General features: G+C 36.7%; 1 long non-coding RNA gene across 1 annotated transcript; it reads left to right on the forward strand.

Moving 5' to 3' along the window:
- The first annotated feature begins 5244 nt into the window (after positions 1-5244).
- LOC128285185 (uncharacterized) lies at positions 5245-6211 on the forward strand. The gene is made up of 2 exons (XR_008275625.1): positions 5245-5274; positions 5972-6211. It is a non-coding gene; the product is annotated as an uncharacterized LOC128285185 (long non-coding RNA).
- The last annotated feature ends 4054 nt before the right edge of the window (positions 6212-10265 follow it).

The raw sequence follows: 10265 nt of genomic DNA on the forward strand, positions 1-10265 counted from the left end.
ATACCATTTACAGTAAAGGCTTCGGCCCAGTGATATGATTTATGAAAAGGCTTCGGCCTAGTAACCGTTAAACGAAAGGCTTCGGCCCAGTATATGTCGAGACTGAATAAGGCTTTGGCCTATATTGTACTGATACTATGTTATTCACTGTTTGTTTGTTATTGGGATTACACACTGAGTTTTCGTAAACTCACCCCATTTATTAACCTTTCAGGTAATTTCCAGCCTTAGATGGATCGGAGCTGCGAGAGGCTCGGGGATGGCCACACTACTGTTTCTGTTTCTTTTAATTGCAAATTAGATTTCGTTTTGGGTTTTTTTATGTAATAAGGCCGTTGGTGGGTTTTAAGTTTTAATTTGGATTGTGATTTCTTATACTAAACTGCTAGTCTAGGAAAACTCGAGATTTCAAAATGGCATGATTTTTCTAAGGAATACGAGCTTCCAACAACAAAGTTTTCAAAATGCTTCCGCGAATTTAAATGAGGTAATATACCAAAGGCAGACAAATTGGTAAACGTTTTGATGGGAACTGTGGTTTAATAATAAATTTAGATTCAGTAACGGATTTTCACCGGAAAGATCAAATTTGAAAAATGGTTTGATGTGACGAACCGGATTCGGCCATAACGTCTAGGCTGGGTTTGGGGTGTTTACACTTCGAACCATTCATTGATGCAAGTACTGATGTTTCCGTTGACAATATCTCCATGCAAAAGGAAAACTTCAACAATCGAACTAACTTTAATTTACCACAAAATTTCTTAGATAGAATCGTTTCGATAGATATAATTCTATATCAAATCTTCAAAAATATGAATTCTTCTTCTAGACTATCCTTCAATTCACACATGTACGTTCAAAGTTTATTTCCAGTCCAGTGGATAGATTCAAACACATATGACCCAATTATCTTTTAAATCAAATAATTTAAATCAGACTAAACCATTGAATCAGTCTTTTTGAATAAATCTTTTCTTCTTATTAAAAGGATAGCCCCAAACATATCATTTTACATATTTGATCTTGATCTTCTATCATTTTCACTTTTGCCGATGTCGAACCTTTCACAAGAACTAGAAAAGAGTTTATAATAAAGCTATCTCATATATTGATCATCGAAGTTCTGAATTATACTGAAGTCACCTTTTTTAGATAGAAATCATAATGTCATAATAAGAACGATGTCTCACCCGTAGCAATAGATAATATCTCGACTATCAAATAAGCAACTGAACCCATAAGAAAATCAAATATGATTTGAACAGTGACAATACAGAAACACAACTTTTATAACTCTGATAACAATACTGCAGTAATTCCAAATTTGAGAATAGAAATTATGATTATAACAAATATAGCCATTTTCGTCAAATAGATATCTCTTATAGATAATCACATAGAATCATAAGAAAACCATAATAACAAAATTTTCAACGTCTGTAGCTACACAGAATATTAGAAAATTACAACCCCTATAGAATGATATCCCAGAAAATGTCCAGAAAGAACAATATCACTCATAAATATTGGAATCCATAGTAACAGAAGCGATATAATCTTCACATATTTTCAACAGAACAATAGCCAGCAGAAACAGAGTGTAACGTCCCAAAATCTTAGGTATTTATTTTTGTATGTTTGTGTTACAAAAATGAGTGTTTGCTTCAGTGGTTAGGTGTTCTGGGGAGTGTCTGAGAAGTCTTGGGTTTAAGCCTTGGCTTATGCAAAAGTTTTGTTTTTATGTGAATAAACACTGTCTCTAGGCAGTAGGCTTTTAAATAAATGTGGGTATTTTATGTCAGAAAGGGCTTGCTGGTCTAGGGAATAGGTGGCGTGTTGTTGTTCTATGAGGTTTGAGGTTCGAGTGCTGGTAGACGTATGGAGGTGTTTTATTTTTCTGCTGGTGCCGTGGGGGTATTGTGGTGACCGAAACACTAAAGTGTTTGAGCGAAAATTAAATTGAGTAGTTGAAGGAGGAGTGATTGGTTTGAGTGATTTGAGGAGAGATTTAGGAGGAAATTAAGGGATTCTGAAGGGGTGGGAGTGTTGGTACCGACTTTGGACTCCCAACATTCAGAATTCAGCTTTGGGTTGTCAATTGCTCTCCATTTCGGTGGCTGTTACCATTTTGGTTCTTTTCACTCTTTGGTTTGGAGGTCGAACATGCTATAGACCTTTTTGGATTTTTTTTATTCTTTTCTTTGTTATTTTCCTAGTGTGCACTTCCATCAGTCATCCTCTTTGCTTTCTTTGCTTTTCTTGCTTGGCCGAATATCTATTATTCCCCTTTTCCAATCTATTTTCCTCTTTGGCCAATTACTTCATCTTCTCTCCCTCTCAACTCTTTCGGATTTTGGCTCTTGTTCTCTCAAAATTTGGTTACCTTTTCTCTCTTTTGCTGAATTTTTAATGCCCCGTACCCGAGACCGTTGCCGGAGTCGAACACGAGGTGTTAACGGACTTAATTCATTACTTAAACAACTCAAACAATTCATTTTAAAATTTCCAGACAAGCTGGCTAACTGCATCACAGTCGTTTTAAAAATCATATCTTGAGTTCCAAAACTCGAAATCCAATTCCGTAAATTTTTCCTAAAACTAGACTCATATATATATCTAATAATTTTTTTCTAGAATTTTTGGTTGGGCCAATTAGTACAGTTTATTAGTTAAAGTCTACCCTGTTTCAGGGTTCGACTACTCTGACCTCTGTGTATTACGAATCAGATATCTCCCTTTACAGAGCTTCAATGACTATGCCGTTTGTCTCTAATAAAACTAGACTCAATAAGGAATCTGTACATATAAAGCATGACTTCTAATTATCTTTTTAAAATTTATGGTGAATTTACAAATTCAGAACAGGGGATCCAGAAATCACTCTGGCCCTGTTTCACAAAAATTTAAACAGCTCATAAAATATAGCTCATATATCTGTTTCACTTCTTCCATATGAAAATATACTCATCAAGCTTCGATTCCATAACTTATTCATTATTTAATTCCATTTCTACTATTTTTAGTGATTTTTCAAATTCACGTCACTACTGCTGTCTGAATCTATTTTATGGTAAATTTTACCTATTTCATGGTTTCCATGGATTAGCTAGTAATTTGACATACATAACACCAAATATGATCATGATTAGCCATTCCAATGGCTAATCATTACCAAGCATTCCATACCACTCAATAACCATATCATAAGACCATATATACAAAATGATTATAATGCTATACATGCCATACTCAAAATATGCAAGCCATCATGCCAAGATGGTATACGGATAGTGTGAGCATGCCTCCGATCGTTCCCGTTTTCCGAGCTGGCTTGTCAACACTACAAGGAATGAAAAGGAGGAAGTAAGCATAAATGCTTAGTAAGTTCACATGCAAATAGCAAGTAACATAACCATATAAGCAAACATAAAACATCATTTGCATAATCATCACCAAGACATTCATATCACATTTTCATTTATCATCTTACCATATTGTTGTTATATCGAGTTTTCAACCCGAGGGTTAAGTACATACCTGTTCAAAGTATCCATTTCACAACACTTACCAATACGTCCCTTTCATCTTGAGTATTCCTCCATTTGAGTAGAACTTTACCCGTTGAACACATCGGAATATAATTTGGATACATGGAAAGTTTGCACATAAGTGCTACATATGTAATCAAGAAATCATGTAACCCGCCCCTAAGTGAACTCGGAATCAACTCAACGAGCTCGGGCATTCGCATCCATAAATGAACTCGGACTCAACTCAACGAGTTCGGATGCCTAGTTATGTGACAGCCCAAAATTGACCCTAGTCGGGATGTGGTTTCGGGACCACAAAATCGAGGCATAAAAATAATTTAAAATTTATTTTGATGCCTATGATATGTGTTAATTTGTGTGTGGCATTTTTGATGATTCGATTTAGTGTTATAAAGGTGAATTTCACTAGAAAGGACCTAGTAGTAAACTTTGAAAGTATGATGGGGAAATGTGTGATGACTAGTTAATCATGCATGCAAAAATAAAGGATTTGCATGTCAAATTTCCCCAAAAGGAAGCTTAGTGGCCGCCATGACAAGGGTTATGGGCAAAGAAAACATGTTGAAACATGTTTTGTTAATGGATGATGAGGGAAATGATTTAATAATTAAGTTGTGGGAAGAGAAGAGAAAAAAAAATGTGTGTGAGTGTGGCATTTCCCCCATTGCCGTGTATGTGAAAGAAAAACAAGAAAAAAATTTGTTCATCCTTGTTCTTTCCTTCTTGGCCGAAAATACTAAGGGAGAAGATAGGAGTTTTGCTTCATGCTTGGCTTGGAAGAGAACTAGAAGGAGATTTGGTCATACTTGCATCAAGATTAAGGTATGTTTGAGGTTGTGTCATGAGATTCATGCTTGTTTTGGTTGCTAACTTGATGTGCATGTTAGCCATGGTTCAAATCCTTGTTATGCCATGAAAATGGTGTTTGGCCAAGGTTGATATTGTGTTAAAGCCATTGCATGCTAAATGTGAAGCTTGTTGATGATGCATGTAATGAAGGATTGACTACTCTTGAAATTTCTTTTTAGTATTCTTGAGTAGGACATTGAATTCTTTGTTTAACCATGACAAAAAACAAAATTAAAAGGAGCATGGTGTGAGGTATTCGACCATGGTATGCTCATGAGCATGGTTTATGCTTCGAGCATGGTTTATGCTTCTTGCATGATAGTCAAAAATTGTGTTTTGCATGGTTATGGACACCTTGAAATTCGGCGTTGCATCTATATGTGTATATATGTTTGCACATGATGTTTCAATTATGAAGTAAATGATAAATATGTTTGTTTAAAGAAGAAAGTGTTGAAGAATGTTTGTGAAATTGCAAGTACATTCGGCCTAGTACACATATGATGTGAAAATCTTGCAATTTATTGTTGATTTGGTGCAAGTATGACTAAGTATAATCGGCCACATGAGGGGAATTATTGTGCATGCATTCGGTTAGAGGCAAGCTTAATGGTGCCTATTCTTGACTTAGGTAATCGGCTACCTTGTTGTGAGCTAAGGCCGAATGTGTGCGTAATTAAAGAAAATTGACTAAAGTGCTTAGTTATGTGATGTTGAGTCAATGATATGTGTATTCGGCCAATGCTAGCAAGCGAGACTTTAATAAATTGAATTTGTTTGAATTAGCTCAAGAGCTTAGAGGGCCACAAATCAGATAAAGGGAAGGAAAAAGTAGTCGAATAGCCATCGGAATCGTTTGACAACATCCGAGGTAAGTTTTCGAGTATCGGAACTTAGATTTTGATTCGATTGGATGAAGTAATAAGCAATCGAAATTGTGCCCTTGTATGTGGCCATTGAGCCCAAATGATATTTCTTATTAAGTGAATTGTGCATAAAAGTTTTGTTATGATATTGAAACAAAGATGTGTATGAATGTGCGAATTGTGATATATCGGGCTAAGCCGAAGGCAATTGTGCGAGATATGATATCCGGCTAAGCTCAAGGCGATTAATGCGAGTTGTGATATCCGGGTTAAGTCCCGAAGGCATTTGTGCGGGTTATCATAACCGGGCTATGTCCCGAAGGCGTTTGAACGAGTAGCTATATCCGGTTAAACTCCGAAGGTATGTGATTTGAAAATTATAAGCTTGCTGTAAAAATTTTCAGTTAATGCGCTTGTGAAATTCCCAACAACAAGGTACGTTTTGTGTGTGTGCTTTGCACACTATGAGTAAGTGCGTATGAGTATTCGCTCCAATGATAAATGAGCTATCGGCCTTAACGAAGCCGTTAATTGTTTATGAATATAAGAGTTGGGATTGTGAAGTAAGCATGTCATTGAGAAATTGTGCATATGAATTATCGTTTAGCTACTTGAATGCTATGCTTTGGTTGTGTGTAAATTATGGCTCGAAACTTACTAAGCATAAATTGCTTACTCCGTTCCTTTGTTTCTCTGTTTTAGATTTTGCTCATTAACGATCGGATTCGGGATCATTGAAGTGAAGTCATCCATACTATCAAACCCCCTTTTGGTACTCTTTTGGTTGAACTTTGGATATGGCATGTATAGGACTACCCTCGGTTGTTTTCAAGTACTTTGTGATGTATATGTGTACGGCCATGCGAAAATGGTTCGTAAAAGTGGAGTACGGAATTAGACCATTTGTGGTTTGTAATTTTATATGGTTTCATGATGTTATTATGGATTGGAATGGGAGTGTTGGTCACATGATCAGCCATTGGAATGGCTAAACATGATCATATGTGGACCTAAGTATGACTAGACTATAGTTGGTCCATGGGAACTACAATATAGGTAAAGCCTACCTTAAAAACAGAGGCTGCCAGCTGCAGTGACGTGGATGTGAAAAATCACCAAAATTTTTAGGAATGGTGTTAAATAGTGAATAAATTATGTGATCGAACCTTTACGAGTCTATTTTCATATGAAAGTAACGAAACGATCATATGAATAGTATACCGAGAGATATTAAAGTTCTCGTGAGACAGGGCCAGAACAGTTTCTGGGTCCCCTGTCGCGACTTTGAAAATTTACTATAAATTATCCAGAATGAATTAGGAGTCATTACCTATATGTACAGATTCCTTTTTGAGTCTAGTTTCATTAGAAACAAACGGCACCAGTATTAAATCCCTGTACAGAGAGATATTCAAGTTTTAACGAGAGAGGGTCAGTGTAGTCGACCTCTGTAACATGGGTGACTTTAACTAATAAACTGTACCAATTGGCCCGACCAAAAATTCTAGAAATAAATACATGGGAGGATATATGAGTCTAAATTCGGGAAAAATTTATGGAATCAGTTTCCGAGTTTTGAAACTCGAGATATGATTTTTTTGGCGACAGTGACGCAGTTTTCCAGCCTGTCTGGAAATGCCAAATTGGTCGGTGCTTTAAGAGGACTTGGCTCGTTAACCCCTCGTGTCCGACACCGGCGATGGTCTCGGGTTCGGGGTGTTACAAGTTACATTTCACGAACTCGGACTCAACTCAACGAGTTTGGACATTTGCATCCATAAGTGAACTCGGACTCAACTCAATGAGTTCGGATGCTCAACCATCCTAGTGACATGTCACTTGTATCCTAATCTATTCCTAAGGTTCAAACGGGCTTTTTCCCTCGATCTCACATTTGCCGTCTTCCATGGAATATCGGAACCGATACTCGGTAGCAATTTATATTTATCAAGTAGTAAACATAATTTGCATATTACTCAACATTAACCACAAAGCATAATATTTCACGATTAAAAATCAGCATATCATATAATTAACATTAATAACTTAAAAATAACATTTATGTTACATTATTTAGACATGAACTTACCTCGTATGCGAAAATGGCTACTTTTACCATTTCGTCCACAACTTGGTATTTCCCCATTTTAGCCCGAATTTTAGTTTTCCTTGCTCTATCATTTAAAATATAGTCTAATTAGGACTCACATTATTCAAATTGACCCAAAATCATATTTTGGAAAAATTACAATTTTGCCCCTAAACTTTTGCATATTTACACTTTTGCCCCAAAGCTCGTAAATTAAACTTCAGCCTATTTTCTTATGTTTTATGACATGCTGATCATTTTTCCCTTCTATGGAAACATCAAATTCTCACTCTAACATGTACTTATGACTATTAGGTATTTTTACCGATTAAGCCCTTTTGCTCGTTTTTACTTAAAACCGAGTAGCACAAGTTGTCTAACATAATTTAAAACCTCATATTCTACCATAAAACATAAAAATACACAAATTTCACCTATGGGTATTTTTCCAAATGTAAACCCTAGGTTAAATTATTGCTAGCATAAGCTTAATCGAGCTACCGGGGCTCCAAAAACGTAAAGAACTTGAAAAACGGGGCTAGAATGGACTTACAATCGAGCTTGGAAGCTTGAAAAACCCTAGCCATGGTTTATCCTTGCTATATTCGGCCATGGGGTTGAAGATGAGCAAAATTGGCTTTTAATTTTGTATTTTAATTCATTTTACCCTAAATGACCAAAATGCCCTTACTACTAAACTTTCCAAAATTCCATCCATGTCCAATTTTTGTCCATAGACTTAGAAATTGGTAAAATTGCTATCTAAGACCTCCTAATTAATATTTCAAAATAATTTCATACTAGAAACTTCTAGAATGCAAGTTTTGCAAATTATTCGATTTAGTCCCTAATTTCAATTTAAGCACTTTATGCATAAAATTTCTTCACTAAATTTTCACACAATCATGCAATCATATCATAGACCTTAAAATAATCATAAAATAATTATTTCTATCTCGAATTTTATGGTCACGAAACACTATTCCGACTAGGCCCAAAATCAGGATATTACAGAATTCGTATTCTTCCCTCTTTCTCAATCGGTTTCCCTTGGCCGATTGCTTCTTGTTCTTTTTCCTCTCTCTCAATCGAATATTAGTTGTTCCTCTCCCTTTGTGCTGTTACTGAATACTTTTCCTTTCCCCTCTCCTACTTTCGGTTGTTCTCCAAAATGGGGAAAAGTTGGCGTTGGTTGCTTCTTTTCATAGTGGATTGCTTTCGGTTGGTAAGTTCTTTGGTTAGGGGGGAAAGGTGTATCCCAATTGTTTTGGAATATGTCTTTTGTTAATTATGTTAAGTTTCCTAGTCCTCTATTGTGCCAAATGTTGATTTGACAGCATCAAATTGCATCGGACTCGGTTTGCCAACAGAATCGTAGGGTATATCTTTTGGAGCCGTAAAGGTAAGCAACATAACTAAAGTTCGATTGTTGTTGTTGTGTTTGGTATGGGTCCTAAGTGTGACTAATGTTGGGCATGGAATTGCCATTTGTTTTAGGTTTGGTTTATCTTGGGAGCGTTGCATATCAAAGATCAGATCAGGTGTGTAAAACACTGCCCTTAATCGTAGATCGGCAAAAGCCAAAATAAGCGATTGTTGATGCTACACGGGCCTATGCTTGCTGGTGTGGTAGTCCGTATGGCTAAACATGGGCGCATGATCGTTGAGGCTAGCCATGAGCGATTTCATGGGCTGAGGTTGTTTTGGGCCATTTTGGGTCGAACTGAGCCGTGTGGGCCTTACGGACATGTGGGCTCCACATGGGTAAACCACATGGACTTGTGGAGAATACTGGGCCAGGCTGTGTAAATCACATGGCCAAGGCCATTTCTGGGCTATGTGGGCCACACGGGCATGTGGGCCCACGGCCTTGGGCCCATTTTCACTGTTTGACTGTTAAGGTTGCATGAGTCGCCTGAGACGACTATTGACCTACTATTGCGTCAGTAAGTGTACCTGGACCCTTAATCAATGAAATGATTGTTTTGCCCCTATTAGATGTATGATTATACATGAGCATGCCACTTTAAACATATTGTATACACGTATGATGTTATGATTCGACATGACATGATGCATGATATGTTGTATGGGGATGGGTTTATTATGATTGGAGGAAGTGTACTGTACTGGCAGAGTGTAGGGTTGTGTGGGTTGATTATATCCCCACATGGAATGCAGGGTTGGATGGAGATGGAGTGTAGAGGTTGGCTAGGTAGGATCTCTTGATTGCATATCTATACTGTACTGTCATTGAGATGGGCTCTGGCCCAAACTAATACTGATACTGCACTGGGCTAAGGCCCAAACTGAGATTGAACCATTACTGAATTGGGGCTTAGGCCCAGACTACATATGCTCACTGTTTGGTTAATTGTTATGGGGTTACACACTGAGTTTTCATAACTCACCTATCTGTTTATCTGTACAGGTAATCCCCAGTTGTAAGTAAATCGGTGCTGCGAGGGACTCAAAGGTGACCACACAACTATAGTACTTCTGTATTTGATTTTTAAATTATGAGTAATTTTATTTTGGATATTTTATTTGTAATAAGGCCTCTTTGGATTTTATTCTTAATTTGGGCCTTAATTTACTTTGGTTATAACTGATAGTTTTAGGAACTCGAGTTTTAAAAAGAAACAACATTTTTACAAAATAACACAAGAACACAATTGTTTTAAAAAGCTTCCACTGTAAAACGATATTTTGACATTCAAATAGTCTTAAGTAAATAAATATGAAAGGGTTTTTCAACGATATCATATTTTGGGAAAGGGTTTTTCAACGATATCATATTTTCCAAAAAACACTTCAATGTGACATCCTCAGATTTGGTCATAACATCCAGGCCAGGTTTGGGGTGGTACACAGAGTATTAAAATCATACAGATTTTACCATCGACT

Source organism: Gossypium arboreum, chromosome 12 (genome assembly GCF_025698485.1).
Source record: "Gossypium arboreum isolate Shixiya-1 chromosome 12, ASM2569848v2, whole genome shotgun sequence".
Lineage (NCBI taxonomy): Eukaryota > Viridiplantae > Streptophyta > Magnoliopsida > Malvales > Malvaceae > Gossypium > Gossypium arboreum.